At 40.8% G+C, this 17,592-nt stretch overlaps 1 protein-coding gene across 4 annotated transcripts in view; it reads left to right on the top strand.

The window, feature by feature from the left end:
• Positions 1-17,592, top strand: part of APBA1 (amyloid beta precursor protein binding family A member 1) — a 202,919-nt gene that overhangs the window by 80,683 nt on the left and 104,644 nt on the right. For all 4 annotated transcript variants that reach the window (XM_090274160.1, XM_090274162.1, XM_090274161.1 and 1 more), the window contains exon 2: positions 14,055-14,165. The gene's annotated coding sequence lies outside the window, so the exon portion shown is untranslated. The remainder of the gene's footprint in view (positions 1-14,054; positions 14,166-17,592) is intronic.

The following is a 17,592-nucleotide window of genomic DNA, read 5'->3' as shown; positions in this document are numbered from 1 at the left end:
CCCCATAAAGCAAATTGATACATGAGAGCCCATAATCCAGGGAACGTGGTGTTCGTCACATGGCCTGTGTGAATGATGACCCAATCTTCCCCAGGAATTAGTATCATTCCTAGAAGAGGATGCTGCTCCAACTGCAGCCCAGCATTGCTCTTCATGTGGCTTTTTACATTATTGCCCCAGTGTGTAGATTATGCTGGGCTGACGCTGGTCTCAGCATGATGGTTGGAGGTAGTGAGGAGAAGACCCTTAATATTGAGCTGCATGTTAACAAAACAATGAATTTTCTTACTGATGCTTGGAATGTCTTTCAGCCTTTTCCTTTTATCTACAAAAAGCTCACTAATATTTCTGTAGAAAATCGAACTGAGTTCTTGCTCAGTTCCCTAATCATTACTTTTTAACCCACTGAAAGAATGGCTTTCTGTAAAGCAGTTTGACAGTCAAAGGTTTCTCATTCATTTGTTGATTCATTGACTCATCCATCTACCCATCCATCCATCTCTCCATCTATTCACCCAACAAATATTTAGTGCCTACAATGTGCTAACATGGTTCTAGGTGCTGAGTATAATGGTGTACATAGGATGGAATCCCTGTCCTCATGGAGCTATATACTTTTTGTGAAGTTCTGATAAAATTGCAACTGTTAATTTGTAATTATCCTACCGTAGCAGATGGACTGCATGTGAACTCTATCAAAAGCTGGAAAGAGAAGATCTGAGAAAGTGCCAATGACAACCAGAGGAAGGGGCTCCCAGCTCACATAAAGTCCACCACATCTTCCACATAATAATACGGACAGTTGTTATAGACAGTTGACTTCTCAGTCTTTGTAAAGTGCGCATAAAAGCACTCTTAGAAACTTGGCCATTTAAAAAATTTAAAACATGTAAACTAAATAAAATCAATGTGCTTACTTTCACCCAGATTGCCACCTCAAAGCTCCTCTATCCAGAAATTCTGGGTAAAATTTAGATAATGGAGAAATCAGTGAAGGTGAGAAGGCTCAGAAAACCTGCGGCAGGGGATGGTCTATGAATTGAGCCTCAAAAGATGATTAAAATCTTGACCCTAGATGCTCTAGGCTTGCCATACATTATAAGCACATGCTCACAAGGAAAACCAGGTGTGCTCTGGCATGGAGCAATCGGGTCCGTGGGAACCTGAGGGAGGTTTTAGTTGTCGGATCCTGTGTTTCTGTGTACAGGCAGACTTGCTGCTCCACATGCTGTGTTGGGCCTCGCCACGGGCTCCCCTGACACTGCAGCTGGGATATTCTAATTTTGTTTGGTTGATTTAATTTCTCACTCTAGAGGAAGAAAGTGCAATTGATGTTTTCTAATTTGCCTCTAGACTCCTTTAACAATTACCTTCAGCACAGCAAATCTGCGGCACTTTATATCAGCTGGGCTTTCTCCAGCTCTGCCAGGTTTGATGATTGCCTGGGCTGCGGCCACACGGGCATGTCATAGAGAAGAGGTCCAGAGATATGGATTCCACTGTGTGACTGTGGACTGTCACTTAACCTCTCTAGACCTTGTTTTTATCATCTAAAATATAAACAGCTTAAATTCAAGTTTTTTTAACTGTGATAATTTAAGTAGCTAAAGGATAAGCATTGTTTACTCTTTATACATCTTTATGGTCAATTCCATTTATGTTAAGTGGTACTAAGTTTTCCTAATAATGATAATCATGTCTTTTAAAATAATTTTATTTGAGTAACATTTTCTGCTCATGTTGGTCAAAGGAAACAAATGTTGAGTTATAAGATGAATAAGTTCTGGGGATCTAGAATGTTGACTCCAATTATCAATACCATGTTATTGGTATTTAGTTGAAAGGTGCTATGAGAGCAATGCTTTAATATTCTCACCCTAACAACAACAAAATTATAGTTATGTGAGGTGATGGGGTGTTAACTAACCTTATTGTGGTAAACATTTGGTAATATGTACATGTATCAAATCATCACTTTTACACCCTGAGCTTATACAATGTGATATGTCAATTATATCTCAATAAAGCTGGGGGAGAAAAAAGAACTTTACTGGGAGCTATTAAAATAAAATCCTTGGGCCCACTCAGCAGGTAGGTGTGGGTCAGGTGATCCTTGTGCAGGTCTAGGGTGGGCATGAGTTGGCCCCAGTAGAGATGAAGTGGAGGGCTTTCTAGAATTAGAGCAATACAGGCAAAAGGAGTGGAAGCTGGGGGGTATTCAGGCAACTTGGAATGATTCATTCCGGCCGGAGCTTCAGGTGACCAAGGAAGGCGTGGGAGTGGGGGCAAGGTAATAACAATAGCAGCAACCTTCTCTGAGTGCCCTCAATATGCCAGGGACTCTATATCCACCCTTGCATATTGTTTTATTCTGTGGCCATGCTAGAAGAAGTAAGTGGCAAGGCAGGATTCTGCCCAGAGCCTCCAACTCCAATGCTGGAGCTCTTAGTCCTACCCTGAGGCTGGAGCAGTTGGCAGAGGTCAGCTTGGATGTGGAGCCAGGGAGAAATTCAAAACATGAGTTATAATAGCCAAAAATGGGAAAGAATCTCTATTTTTCCTATAGGAGAAGAATTAAGTAAGAAAGCTATGTCCATTCAGTGGAATATTGTGTGTAAGCATTAAAATGATAGTTTTCAACACTAGGAACATGGGAAGTTTTTAATGTAATAATTAGAACTTTTTCCAATATAAAATTTATAAGTGTTTATTGTAGAAACTGGATTCAGTAAAGTGATTTGAAAAAGTAATCCTACCATCCAAATATAACCAGTTAATATGTCGTTATACTTCTTTCCATCTGTGTGTATGTGTGTGTGTGTGTGTGTATACACACACAAAGATCAGGGTTGTAAGTTATACAGTTTTGTACAATATTTGTATTTATTAAGATTATTTTAAAATCATTTTCCATGAATGTCATTAAGTATTCTCAGAAGACAGACTCTAATGCCTGTATAATTCATTTTATAGACAAGTAATTATTTAAATGGATAAAAGACAAGAATATAAAGTTGTATGGACTGTGATTACAGCTGTATAAAACTGACATTAAGAAACGGGTGAATAATTCTGGGGTTATGGGCTATTTCTCCTTTTCTCTAATGTGGTTATTTTCACGACTTGGTTTAAAACAGTTTTTTCAATCCTTGGCATTAATTTATTCAACTCTGAAAATTTTTCATCATTTTATAATTGTCAAAATTACCAATTAGCAAACAAAGTTGTGCTTCTGTTTGGTGTCCAATCCTGGGTTTGGGTTTGAAAAAAGAAGGAGGGGAGGAGATAGAGAAATCCTCATCAATGCCCTTTCAGCATTGCTGCCTTTGGAAGCACAATGTAACGATGACAGCGCGGCCACAGAACAGAGGGGAATTGTTTGCATGCGGTGCTTGAAGGCTGCCTTATAGTGCTCAGGGCCTCACTTTCATCTGAGAGCCAAAGAATCACTTTCTCAATATAAAAAGTAATAAAACTCAGAAGAGACTTTTTTTATTAGGCTGATACTGTTCGTGTTGATTTATTATCTAATGTTTTTTTGTTTGTTTCTGTTGTTTTGTTTTGTTTTTTTCTCTATAGAACATAGTCACAAACAAACCAAAAAGGAAAATTGAGATTCTAATCAGAGGCTCTGGCAACCCATGGCTCTGAGAGTGAAATGTTCTTTAATTTATTGCCTCTTCATGTTTGTCTGTGGCACATACCACATTACGTAGGGAGAAAAATACAGCTCTAGCCTGAAACAGCAAGGATATAATTTGTTTGTTGGGTGAGAAGGGATGGAAAAGAAGTGAAAGGGGTGCCGCTCTATCAAAGCATCTCCAAAACTTTCTTGAAAGAACTACAAACTGACTAAAGGAAGGGTTTTTTCCCCACTACAACAGAATTTACTTAGTACCCTTTTAGGGAACCACTCTCTTATATACTATATCTGTTTATAAATCTCTAAATTTCAGAAAAATAGAGATGATTAAAAGAGACCAAAATATCTTTGGGAAGTCACTGTGAATTTAAGTGAAAGGATAGATTATAATATTATAAACTGTCTCGAAATCACCCAATAGGACAATGAGAAAACTTTATATTAGCATAATTGTATATATTTGTTAGGCCCTAGCCCGTATTTCCAGCAGTATCTCCAGAGTATCTCCTCCCCTCAGACCAGTACACTCTTTCAACTGCAGGAATCCAATGTGTTGAAACTCCTGAACCTGTGGTGCCATTTGACACCTCAGTGCCTTTGCACAGCCACCACCTCCATGCCTCACCCCATCAAATACCTCTGGAAAAATATTCTTTATCCTTTAAAACCTAAGGAAGATATCCACTTTTCCAGGAGGCCTTCCTTTACTACCCTAGAAAATAATCTTTTGTATTTTCTCTGGGATTCTTTGATCTTTGAACTCTTGCCCTTATGACTTGACCCTGTTTTTCAGTTTTGTTCTTTTATTGTGCCTCTTTCCATCATGAGCCACTAGAGGCCAGGGCTTGGGTGTCACTTAAGGGCTTTGTGAACTCACTGCCTGGCACATAGTAGGCAATCAATATCTTTTATATTAAATACTTTCATTTCATAGATCAAGTGACTCATTAAAATGTGCTAAAGTGAGGTTTCCAGTCAAAATGGCAGCATAGGCAGACATGGCTCGCCTCTTTGCACAACCACATTAAAATCACAACTAAACTATAGAACAACCATCACTCAGAATTGTCAGAAATTGAGTTGAATGAAAGTCTGACAACTACAAAATTAAATAAACCACATCCATCCAGACTGGTAGGAGGGGTGCAGATGCTGAACAGGCTGGTCCCACACCCATGTGTGGTGGATAAAAATTCAGGAGGGATATCTCAGGAGTGAGGAGTCCCAGCCCCACACCAGTTCCCCCAGCCCAAGGTTCCAGTGGCAGGAAGATAAGTCCCCACAACTTCTACCTGCAAAAACCAGCAGAGACTGAGTCAGTGAAAGAAACTTCTGGAGCCCCAAGCAGATCCTCTTAACCCACACATGGACTCACCTACTCAGACTCACTCCCTCTGAACTCCAGCACCTGGGTAGCAGCTTGAAAGGTACCAGTGGCATACTGGGAGAAACTAAAGTGTCTGACATCAAGGCAAGAGCTGGGGACAGCTTTCTTTCAGACAGAAAGGCGGACGGAGCCACAGAGCCAGCAGGCAAGTGCTATATCTGAGATTCCATTAACCTGGCTGACACCTTTTGACTTGCCTTGGAGATTTCCAGAGACTCTGCCCCACCCAACTTATGGGCCTACCCAAGCTGCTGTTTTATATGAATGGCTGATCTTGGCTCATGCTTCACGACATCCTAATCCTCTCAAACAAGCAACAGCTGGCCTCAGTGAGCCCCAGGCACAACACTAGCAGCCCCCAGCCTAGATTTGCAGCTTGGCTTTGCCTGGGAATCTCAAAGCCCAAGACAAGTAGCAGCAATCTCAGATTGTTTTATAGCTCAGGCAGGGTGGCCCAGGCAAAACACAGGGGGGGCCTGACCTCGGCCTACACCACCTGGGAAACCCCAGGGCCAGTGTACCCAGTGGACAGCTACAGACCACGTCAGAGCACCGCCGTCCTGCCCCCACACAGCTGATCCTCCACAGAGGACAGAGGGTGGTGGTCAGTGGTCACAGCCAATTCTTGCAGCTGACTGGCCTGGGCAAATCCCTCCGATTGATCTGCCAATAGCAACCAAGGCTCAACTACAAGAGGAGGATGTACTCAGTCCACACAAAGGGCTCACCTCAGGTACCCAGCTTAGTTGATAGGGGAGGCTGTCACACTGGGCCCTATAGGACACCACTACATTAGGCCACACTACCAAGACACAGAGTCAAAGCAGCTCTACCCAATACATAGAAACAAACACAGGGAGGCTGCCAAAATTAGGAGACAAAGAAACATGGCCCGAATGAAGGAATAGATCAAAATTCCAGAAAGAGAGCTAAATGAAATGGAGATAAGCAATCTATCAGATGCAGAGTTAAAAACACTGGTTATAAGGATCCTCAAGGAACTTAGTCAGGAGCTCAACAGCATAAAAAGATCCAGTCAGAAATGAAGGATACACTAATTGAAATAACAATTTACAGGGAAATAACAGTAGAATGGATGAAGCTGAGAATCAGATGAATGATTTGGAACATAAGGAAGAAAGAAACAACCAATCAGAGCAACAAGAAGAAACAAGAATAAAAAAAAAAAAAAAATGAGGATAGTATAAGCAGCCTCTGGGACAACTTCAAGAGGTCCAACATTTGCATCATAGGGGTGCCAGAAGGAGAAGAGAAAGAGTAAGATATTGGAAATCTATTTGAAAAAATAATGAAAGAAAACTTTCCTAATTTGGTGAAGGAAATAGACATGCAAGTCCAGGAAGCACACAGTCCCAAACAAGTGGACACAAAGAGGCCCACTCCAAGACACATCATAATTAAAATGACAAAGGTTAAAGATAAAGACAGAATCTTAAAAGTAGCAAGAGAAACGAAGTTAGTTACCTACAGGGGAGTTTCCATAAGACTGTCAGCTGATTTCTCAAAAGAAACTTTGCAGGCCAGAAGGGATTGGCAAGAAATATTCAAAGTCATGAAAAGCAGGGACCTACAGCCCTGGCTGCTGTGGCTCAGTGGATTGAGCATTGACCTTCGAGCCAAGTGTCTCTGGTTCAATTCCCAGTCAGGGCACATGATTAGGTTGCATGTCAGGGTCCCCAGTTGAGGGCGCAAGTGAGAGGCAACCGCACAGTAATATTTCTCTCCCTTTCTCCTTTCTCCTCTCTCTCAAAATAAATAAATAAACAAATAAATAAATTATTTTTTAAAAAAAAGAAAAGCAGGGACCTACAGTCAAGATTGCTTTACCCCTCAAAGCTATCATTTAGAATTTAAAGACAGAGCTTCCCAGACGAGTAAAAAAACTAAAGAAGTTCATCATCACCAAACCACTATTATATGAAATGTTAAAGAGACTTATTTAAGAAAAAGAAGAAGATCAAAACTATGGACAATAAAATGGCAATAAATACATATCTATCAACAACTGAATCTAAAAAACAAACTAAGCAAACAAAAAGAATCATAGATATGGAGAACGTTTTGATGGTTGCGAGATTGGAGGGAGGTATGGGTGAATGGGCGAAGAGGTGAGGGGATTAAGAATAGGTAGTTACAGAATAGCCATGGGGATGTAAAGTACAGTATAGGAAATGGAGTAGCCAAAGAACTTATATGCCTGACCCATGACATGAACAATGGTGAGGAGATTGCCTGAACGAGTGGGGCAAAGGGGGGAAAATCAGGACAACTGTAATAGCATAATAAAAAAACTAATAATTTAGAAAAAAAAAAAATGTGCTAAGAAGTCTTTGGGTCCTAAAATCTGGGCAGGTTCCCACTGGTCTGAATGTGCCTGCTCCATTCCCCTCTTACTAGAAGGAAAGGCAATGAGTTAAGTGTTTTCTCAAGCTTCTTAGAACCCTAATTAACATTCTCTGATTCACTCCCTTAGAATACATTTAAACCCCTCCCACAATTCTGACCTACCTGGCAGGGGAACAAGAATTTACAGTGTTGCTCACCCACAAGGAAGATTGCATGACTGACAATTTGATTTGATTATTTCTGGAGCTTGATTCAAGTTGTTCTTATCTGTCTAGGAAGACAAAAAAGACTAGTATGTGTCTTGGCCACTTTTGAATCAGTGTTATTCCAGAAGAAAGCAGGATAATTTTTTTCTATTTTAAGCCTGGCATTCACCTCTGCAGCAGAGTTTTATTTCACAAGAAGAATGTTAAGTCTTGTGGACAAAGCTCTCTGTTTCTCAGTGTTAGTAGAGATTTCTAGTGTTGCCTCAGTAACCCTCAATGATAATAGCAATATATATAACTGTTTTTTTAGGCTTTCTTAATTTTGGCACAATTGAGACTGTGGGCTGGATAATTCTTTGTATGGGGTCTGTCCAGTGCATTATAGGTTGTTTTATAGTATCCCTGACTTCTACCCACTATATGCCAGTACCACTCCAACACATACACTTGTGACAGTTAAAAATGTCTCCACATATTGACAAATGTCACGAGGGACAAGAGGGGTACAAAATTGTCCCCAGTTGAGAACCATGGTGACACACATAGACAAACACACACAAATATACACGTAAAACACGCTTTCTCACATTTTCATATAGCCTTATCACTTGGCAAATTCTGCTGATCTTTCATTTCCTCTATGAATATCACTTTTTTCTGTGAAACACTTCTCCAATTTGGGGGTGTGGTGTGGTGTGGTTGTGGTGGTGGTGTGTTAAGCCACACCTGAATGAAAAACTTAGTCTTTATGGAGAGGTGACTAGGTTGGTTAACTTTCCTGTTCAGGGGAAAGCAGCACAGAAGGTAGACAGAAACACTGCAGGAAGCCCTGTCCATGACTAAGTAATAGGGCAGGGGCAGTTCAATCTTTGCCCTTTCCTGTTTCCCCTCTTTTGGCTGTGAGCATCCTTTTCCATAGCTAGATTTGGGGGACATAACAGGTTGTAGAGATTGAACCTTGCTGGGAAGTCCAGTTCTGCACTGGCTCACATGCACCTCCAGCATGCTTAGCTGGAAGTAATAGGGCTACTGTTACTGCATTGCTTGCTACATGCCAGACTCTGTCCTAAGCCCTCTACCTGTATCATTAGTCCTTACAATAACACTTACTGTAGGTGCTATTAATATCACAGTTTGAGCTGTGAGGAAACTGGCAAAAGATGTTGAACACACAGCTGTTACACGGCAGAGCTCACTTGTGACCCCTGCACTGTGTTACCTTCCGAAGGATTAATGGATTTGCTTATCAAGAACCTCAGCTGACTACATCTTCAAGTATTTAGATAAATACCTTTTACATTTTTTATGTGATCACTGTTTCTAGATACACTTAAAATTCTAGTAGAAGTGACCAGAAATGTGGTTGAGGAAGGCTGATTCTCTTTCTGTTGACTACATGTGATAGATATAATGCATGCATTCAGGCTGTATTTTTACATTAATTAAATGGAAGATGTCATTGGTTTTCTTCAATTTTGAATGACATATTAAAGCCCTAAAATTCATAATGCCCAGTAAGATTATTTCTCCCCAAATATAAATTTTTAAAGGAGAGAGTGATTCAGCCGAAGGCTAAGAGAAGGCTCTGGATCTTCCATGAGGTGCTTTTTCCCCTTTGCTGAAGTGTTATCACAGGCCGACTCTGATAAGGAGCTTTGAGAAATGAGAACTTTCTCTTCCGGCATGTGAGACATCCTCGGGGAACCCCAGTGACTTCTGCGGCTCCATGTAAGTGAAGGACACTCCTATTCCCGTCTCCCACTCAGACAGTGTGGTCGCCCGCCCCGCATGGGAGTGGAGAGCCAGCCTAGCATGGGTTATTCTCTTAATGCGGTGGTTAAGTGCTTTAGGCCAAAGGTATAAATCTACTATGTGGAGGGGAGAGGGAGACACAGCCCTCCCTGGATTCTCAGCACAAGCGCTGGAGGATGCACCCTTCCCCTTGCACAGGCTCCTGGGCGGAGATGCTCGAAGTGGAGGGCGAGCAGCTCCTTCTGATAAGCCCACCTGTTAGGAGTCACTGCATTCATCAGATATGCCAGAGGATGGAGTCTGAACCCAGGATTCCAAGTTAACAAGGACTATTGTAAACTCAAAGATGAATAATTCGAGTTAAGTGAATGACTGCATGGTGGGTGGCAGAACTTTCCTTAGTGTTGGAAGAAGCCTGGCCTTCCCATTTGCGAGTGCAGTTTCCTTTGTGGGGAGCACCCTTCTTCATGTATGCGGCAGATCTCCACTCAGCTTCCCAGAGCCCATGCCAGTATTGTTGCTTGTATGTGGAAATGGTCGATCCCTCCTCTGGGCTCTATGGCTGTATACAGAATCTAGTAAATACTTGTTGAATCAATGGATAATTTCATACAAGACTTTAGACCTTTTTAATGTTGCAGTAAATGATCATTGTAAAATAATTCAAAAAATACTGATATATACGAGCTATTCAATATTGAGCATTTACCCATTCTTCATTCATTCAACAAATATTTCTTATGCTCCTACTGGGTGCCAGGCATTGATCAAGCAGCTGGCAACACAGGCAGGAACAACACAGACCATTTCAGCCTTCACCAAGCTGACACTCCAGTACAGTAAGGCTTATAGTAAACAAAGAGCAAATACCTGATGTCAGATATAATGAACCATGAAGAAATAGTGAGGAGGGCAGAAGGGTTTCAATTAATGGTGGACGAGATGGACCTGGTGGTGTCTGAGCCAGGCTGGGCAGGCAAACACCTAAACAGAGGCCTGAATTCAGCTGGGAGCCAGCCATAGGGTTATGGGGGTCGGCGGTCCAGGTAGAGGTAACTGCAGGTGCAAAGGCCCTGATGTGAGAATGAGAGTGGTGTGTGTTTGAGAATCAGAAAGCACAGTTTTAAAAGATGAGGTCAGACAGGTAGTCAGGGCCAAAATCATGCAAAGCTTGATTGGCCAAGAAAAGGACTGAAATTTCTTCTAAGTAAGATGTAAAGCTAGTGAGCAGGAAAGTGACATGATCGATTTATATTTCTCAGAATCGCTTTCGGAGCATTTTCACCATCCTTTATTCATCCAGCATTTATCAGTCACCAATATGTGCTGGGCACTGCCCCAGATACTAGGAGTGGCAGATAAAGACACAGTACATGCCTTCAGGAAGTGTGCAGTCTGGTGTGGAAACCCCTAGGCAAACGGACAGTTGCAGCTCACTGAGTTAATACCATGATGGCAACATGACCGAGGGCTGCAGGCCTGGGACGATGAGACCCAGGACATGGTCACAGATTTCTCAGAGGAGCACACTGTCACTGACATTGCTAATCTCTTATAGAAGCAGGAGTGTGTGTTGCTATGGGAATAGATAGCAGGGAGGCCTAATTCATTCTGGGGCAATTAAGGGAAAAATCTTTCAGGAAAGGGTTATTTGGCTGCATTCTGAAGGATGAGCAGGAGATGGTCAGGCAAAGAGGTGGGGTGCAGTCCGGATAAATGCCCAGCATGGGGGCAGGGAGAGGAGAGCTGGGGTGGGAGCAGAGCATGGAGAGATGAAGTTGGGCTGGCTTCTGGGGTCTGAGCATCCAGGCCTTGAGGCCACCATTAAGGCTTGGGTCTTTACTCAGAAAGCAGTGGGGAAAGAAAATCATTTTAAAGAAAAGAGGAACATGATTCAAGTTGCATTTTAGAAAGATCAGGCTGACTGCATGGTGGAGAATGTTTTGGACGAGAGCAAGGACGGAGAGCAGAGCTAAGCTGTAGTCTGGATGAAAGCGGACATTGCGGGCACGGGGCCCAGCAGTAGATCTGAACCCTGGGTTGGACATGGAGGGCGGAAGAAACATGAACCATTGAGAGGTGTGCTTTGGAATGGCAGCTATCAGAGCTATTTATCAAAATAAATAATATAATATGGAATAACTTTGATGGCAGAGAAAGGTGAGGAGTTCATCTTGGGGAAGTTTGAGGCACCTGCAGGGACATACCCAGCAGGCAATTGGGTATTCAGATATGAAGCTCCATGGAGAAATGGCAAGAGGGATAGATCTTTGGGAGAATCGGCGTGCAGATGATGAAGGTCATGGGAGTGGATGCCGTCCCCCAGGAAGAGTGCATGGAGAGGATAAGGGAGGAACACCCTCATTTAAGACCGCCGAAGGACTCACCAGATGTGCATTGGAGTCTCAGGCCCAGCGCAAGGGTCCTAGTAGCACAGGTGTGGGTGTGGGGGAGGCACTGCTGCCAACGGGAGGGTCCTTGTGAGGTGGCCTCTGGGTGAAAAAAGAGCTCGGGTCTCTGCCTGACTAGTGTCTCCAGTCATCTTCACATTTCAGTTGTTCAGAGGCCTTCCCTGTGAGGAGCTAGTCTTGTGTTCTGTTTCTTTCTTCAGGATTAGAAGGAGTATTTTAGAATGTTTTCTTCTCCTGGCTTTATGTCCATGCTGTATGAGGAACAACAAAGGAAAATGTGCCTTTTTTTTCTTTCCTCTGTACAGACTTGAGCTGCAGTCTTTTTACTAAATTCACATTAGCAATATTTCAGGGGTGGGGAGGCCAGATGGGGGTTAGAAATGGGTGAGGGATGTCCGAGGGTACAAACTCCCAGTTATAAGGGAATAGTTCTGGGGATGTAACGTATGGTATGGTAACTGCAGTTAACAATATTTTATGTTGGAAAATTGCTAAGAGTAAATCTTAAAGGTTCTTACCACAGACACACACACACACACAAATTGTAACTTCATGAGATGATGGATGGATTAACTATATTGTGGTAATCATTTTGCAATATGTACATATATCAAAACAGTACATTGTACATCTTAAATTCATGAGCATTATGTATTTATTATATCTCGATAAAGCTGGGGAAAAAGAAATATTTCATATGGCTAGGAAAAAAGCAAACATCTAGTGGCTAATACATAGCTGGCCAGAGCAGAACTGATCATTCTTCATAAGACTCAACTGTGATAATATTATTTATTCTCATTGCTCAGAATGAGAATTGACTGCACTTCACCTTCTTACTGACACCTACTGGAGTCTGTATGGACTTTCTCACTATCCCATGCAATGCCAGGCACCTTAATGTATAGTAAGTCCTCACTAAATCTTATTCACCATTATTTTATTACTGTTTTGTTATTATTACTCTTCTGTACTAGCATGCTTGGCTGCTGCCCTAGGAGGGGTCTAAGGAAAGGACCTTGATCTTTTTATATCCTTGGGACTAGCAAAGTCCTTGGCACAGGATAGGAATAAAGTGTTTTATATTGTAATCTAATTGTTTGATTGTTAGTACTCTTTTCTCAATTTGAGTGTAAGATCCATGAAGATAGGAGCAATGTCTCCTACTTTTCCCAAAATTTCTAGCCCTGTTCTGAACACATGGTTATTTACTTGTGTTTACTTAAAAATTGAGAGATTGAAATCATGAGTTTCACTTCTCTCAGTGGAAGAAGAGCATAGAGAGATTACAGATACTTTGAGACCTCTCACCCCAGCAGCAGAAGCACAGTTGAGCCCACCTTGTTGAAATACACATCCGTAACCTTTAACAGTGATGAGGAAATGGGCCTCTTACAATTCAGACGTGTTGCTGTCCAAAGTGAAGACATACTCTTTGTTTTTCAATATTACTCTTTGATCAGGGTATTAATATTCATAAACTTCTTGAAAGGAGGTTGCCATTAGGTGCTAACACCGTTACAGTTGTTCCTGGGTTTCAAAGCGTTGCCAGCGGGGTGAAACTGTGCTTCCACTGCTCGTCCCACGAACTGCGTTCTATGTGAGCCCACCATTCGTTTGCAGGCCAGTGCTCCTGAAACCGAGAGGTGGTTAGGAGGACAGAAGTCAGGAGGGGATGCTCGGAAGGGATCTCCCGCAATTCAGAGTTTGGGGAGTTGCATTTGATGTGCACTTTATGAGGTGAATGTCACTGGGAATAGAACACCACTGCCAGAACACACTCCCTTGCTGTCAAATGAATGCCAACACACACCCTCTGTTGAGAATTGACTTCAAGGTGAGACTACTATTTGTTTTCAAAGTGGGTAGCTTGTATTTCTTGACATTTTATCCCGGTGACTTTTACATTCACAAAAGTCAGTGGGTGCTATGGAGATAATCAGTCTCTGGTAAAGCTAGAGACCTCCTGTTCTCACAGACATCTTGGAGAAAGCTGCCCGTCTGTGCGTTAGGAACCGCAGGGCCAAAGCAGTTCATCTAGAAGGGTTTGGTGGGTGGATGGACAGACAAGTGTCTGTGGCGATGTTTAAAAAAATTAAAACCAAGGTTATCAGTGAACTCAAAATTACATGAGCCAGTGTATTTCTACTAATATTATTCAGGTGAAGCAGAAAAGGCTAACATATGGGTTGTTTGGGTGCCTTATTTGGTAGCCTTGCAACTCAAATCTTGGCTAAATGTTAACCTTTTCTACTTTTGAATTCAAGAATTTTTTCTTTTTATTTCAGAAAAGAGAAAGTGGACTTTAAGTTGGACCTTGATGAAAACTGCTAATATGGAAACAGCTTTTCACTTGCAATCGTTTTAGAAGAGGACTTTCGATGATACCTCCTTTGCTGGTGAGAGTGAAAAAGAAATCCATTTAATTGCAGAGTCCATTTTGAGTGAGGGGGCAAACAAGTCATTTTCAGCTAAAAAATTACAAGCTGGACAGAGATGTAGTTTTTCTTCAATTTATTAAGAATGAACTGTAACCAAAAGTGCAAGAGTATATAATTCAGATTTTAAGAATCTTGCCAAATTTAGATGACTTCATGTGTACGGGATGAGATAGACTTGAGACTTGAGTGTGGAAAGGGTTTAAATTGGCAAAAAGACTGGTCAGATTATGAGCCCTACTGAAGCCCAGAGCAGAAACTAACTAAAGGCTTTTAAGTATAGCGAGGTGACTAAATTCTGTTCAAAATATGGAAAATAACCATTTTTAAAGTAACAAGGTAAATTTTGTAAACCACACCTTTTGGAATTGATAGTGATAGTGAATTTTAAAATAATCGTGTTCTACAGTGTTCAAGACTGTTTTATCGTATTAATTGCTTTTTACCTTATCATTCTTAATTAAGTATTTTAAAAGATCATTATATTATATTTTTAAGCCCAGGATAGGCCAGACACATACAACTTTTTTTTTCTTTGCAGTCCTTGAATTAATCTTTAAACATTTTGGCTACAGCAGAAATTCAAATAGAATCAACAAAATCTGGGATATTTTGAGTGTCAGTAATATTTACAATGTAAGGTTTAATTTTCTTGCTGTACCATTATAAGACTTAAAAAATTGCTTCTGAATTAAATGCATTGTTTGATTTGACCTTATTGTAGCAAGTCAATTCCTTTTAAAAATACATGGAAAATACTATTAGCTCTACTTTAGAAGTACAAGAAGTCAGTCCAACGCCTGCTTTTGGGAGGGAGTGGAGAATGATGAGAAAAATTAATTGAGGTAAAATTATCACCTCCTACCAAAAAAAAAAAAAAAAAAAAAAAAAAAAACCTGTTAGAAAACAAATAGCAGAAACGAAATTGTGATAATCATGGTCACCTTAAAAGATCCCCTATACCCACAAATCATAAATTAGTAGATCTGTCTAGATCCCAAAATCAGCTACAGACCAGACTCCAGTGTATCTCTGGACTCCATAGCAGATGATGATTGGCTCATTATAAATCAATAATAAACTGTCTTTAATTATGTAGCATAAGTAGCTTTGTCCTCTACCTGAGGTGATTGTTTAACTCAGCTCCCAGCATCCTTTCCTGAGGAAAGGGCACTTTTCTTCCTATATAACAATAATACTACTTTTATGATAATACTTTAGATCCCTAAAGTCAGGCTATTCAGAGTGTGGTCCTCATACCCAGTCAGCGGGCTGTTTGTAACTGGTCTGTCGTGAGTTAAAGCACACTGTTTGTCTGTTTGTCATAGTGACTTCCTCCACAAAGAAGCCAGTTCCTGATTTACATTCTGGGAGGAGCAAAGTGGCAGTGTTTTCTCTCTGACTTCCAAGGATTTTCTCTAAACTTTGGAAAGTTCAACTCAGAATGTATAATATATGAGAACATGGTATTTTTGCTGGGCCACGTTTATAAAGAGCAACATTACATGTCCCACATATACAGGGTCCATATTATCATATTTAGTTTTTATTCATTTTAGTTCTTTTTCATGAGAGATACTTTCCTGTTTCTGTGTAGCATCAATTTGTACAGAAATTTGACTCCTAGGTAAGCAAATTAATAAGTTTAATAATATCATTATGCAGTGTTTCACAATGTTAATGGCACTTACTAAGGTACTGTGTCAAGTGCTTTACATGCATTAGCATATTTTATCCTCACCAGAACCTTTTGCAGTAAGAATCTTTGTCATCCTCTTTTTAGAGATGAGGAAACTGAGGCTTGGAGAGATTAGATAAGCTACCCAGTATCAGACAGTAGTTAAAGCTGCAATTCAAAACTAGGTCCATTTTCCTCAGGGCCCTTGCTCTTAGCCACTCAAAAGCCCAAAAGGGCCAACTGGATGCATGATAAATGAGTAAATGAGTCCGATTCAAATGCTGGCAATGGGTACAAAACACATACAGAGTCACCTTTAACCACAAACAAATAGGAAAGTTGGTTAAAGTACAGTATACTTTTTTCAAATGTTATAATAATTGAAATCAAAAGAAATGGAATCACCAGGTGTGAGAAAGGAAGTGGAAGCTCAAAGGAGCCAGATGAGAAAGCTGCAGTTAGGGCCAGGGCGCTGTTGGATCTGGAAATAGACCCTTGAGCTAGTTCCCATGCTCGCAGGGACAACAGATGTGATCAGCCCTGGGCAAGCAGGGAACTGAAACTTAAACCTCATAGAAAGCTCAGCTCCTCAAGGATGACCCTTTTCTCAAGAAGGGGACTTGAAAAATTTCACCGATCCAATCCATTTCATGTACTAGTATGGGGTCCAAATCTACCCTAGCAATGCAGAAGTCTGGGGTGATTATGCCCTAGCAATGCAAAAGTCTGGGGTGTTTATCTAGACCCGAAGGGTCATAAGCCCTCAGATGGATAAGGCATATTGACTTCTGTCTATTCTTTTATCATTACCAAAAACAAATCCTGATCTTGATAAAACATGGAAATTTTAGAACAGCAAAGGTGAAAGGACCATTTTTAACATAGACATAAGAGGAAAACATAAATAACAGAGGAAAGGGCAAATTGCTGTCAAAGAAAAAACTATTCACCTGGCAGCGAATGTCTTTCTGGTAACAATAAAGAGGAAAAGACATTGAAATACCTTCTTCCAAAGCTGAGAAAAAAATAACTATCATTCTGGAATTCTATACCCTGTAAGCTATCATTTAAGGATGATAATAACATGGAATATACAGTGAGAGGAAAAACTACTGATCAAAACAAAACAGACAAAAAAGCCAGACATAAAGGAGTACCTGCTGTATGATTCCATTTATATAAAATTCAAAAAACAGACTAAATTAATCAGGAGTGGAAATATCTGAATAGTAGCGTGAGCACTGACAGAAGAGGAACGAGAGAACTCTCTGGTGTGATGGAAATATTACAAATCTTGACCTAGGTGGTATTTGCTTGGCTGTACATGAAAATTCATCAAGCTAAACCCCTTGCATGCATGCACATCACATATCTCACTGTATGTATTTTGATCCCTTAGAAAAAAAATTATTTTAAAAGAACAGAGGGCATCATGAAGGCTCTTACAGTTTGGTTTGAATTAATGCTCACTAAAGAACTGAGACAGAACCCAGAGGCTCACAGTGGGTTGTAATAATGAACAGTGTGAAAGGAAAGTGGTAAATAAGAGGTTTCATTTAAACAAACATTGACTAACAACCATAGTAAGGTCTTTGAGATGTGGGGATTAAAAGCAAGATGGAATTAAAACACTAGATAACAGCCAGTGAGTGTGATAGGTGGTAATTATAGCTAAAACATTCTAAGATCCTTGCTTTCTTCTGAAGGAGG

The sequence above is a fragment of the Furipterus horrens genome, unplaced genomic scaffold (assembly GCF_987537825.1).
Source record: "Furipterus horrens unplaced genomic scaffold, mFurHor1.1.pri manual_scaffold_4, whole genome shotgun sequence".
Taxonomy (NCBI): Eukaryota; Metazoa; Chordata; class Mammalia; order Chiroptera; family Furipteridae; genus Furipterus; species Furipterus horrens.
The sequence above is the reverse complement of the archived record's forward strand: the minus strand, read 5'-3'. Positions and strand labels throughout refer to the sequence as shown.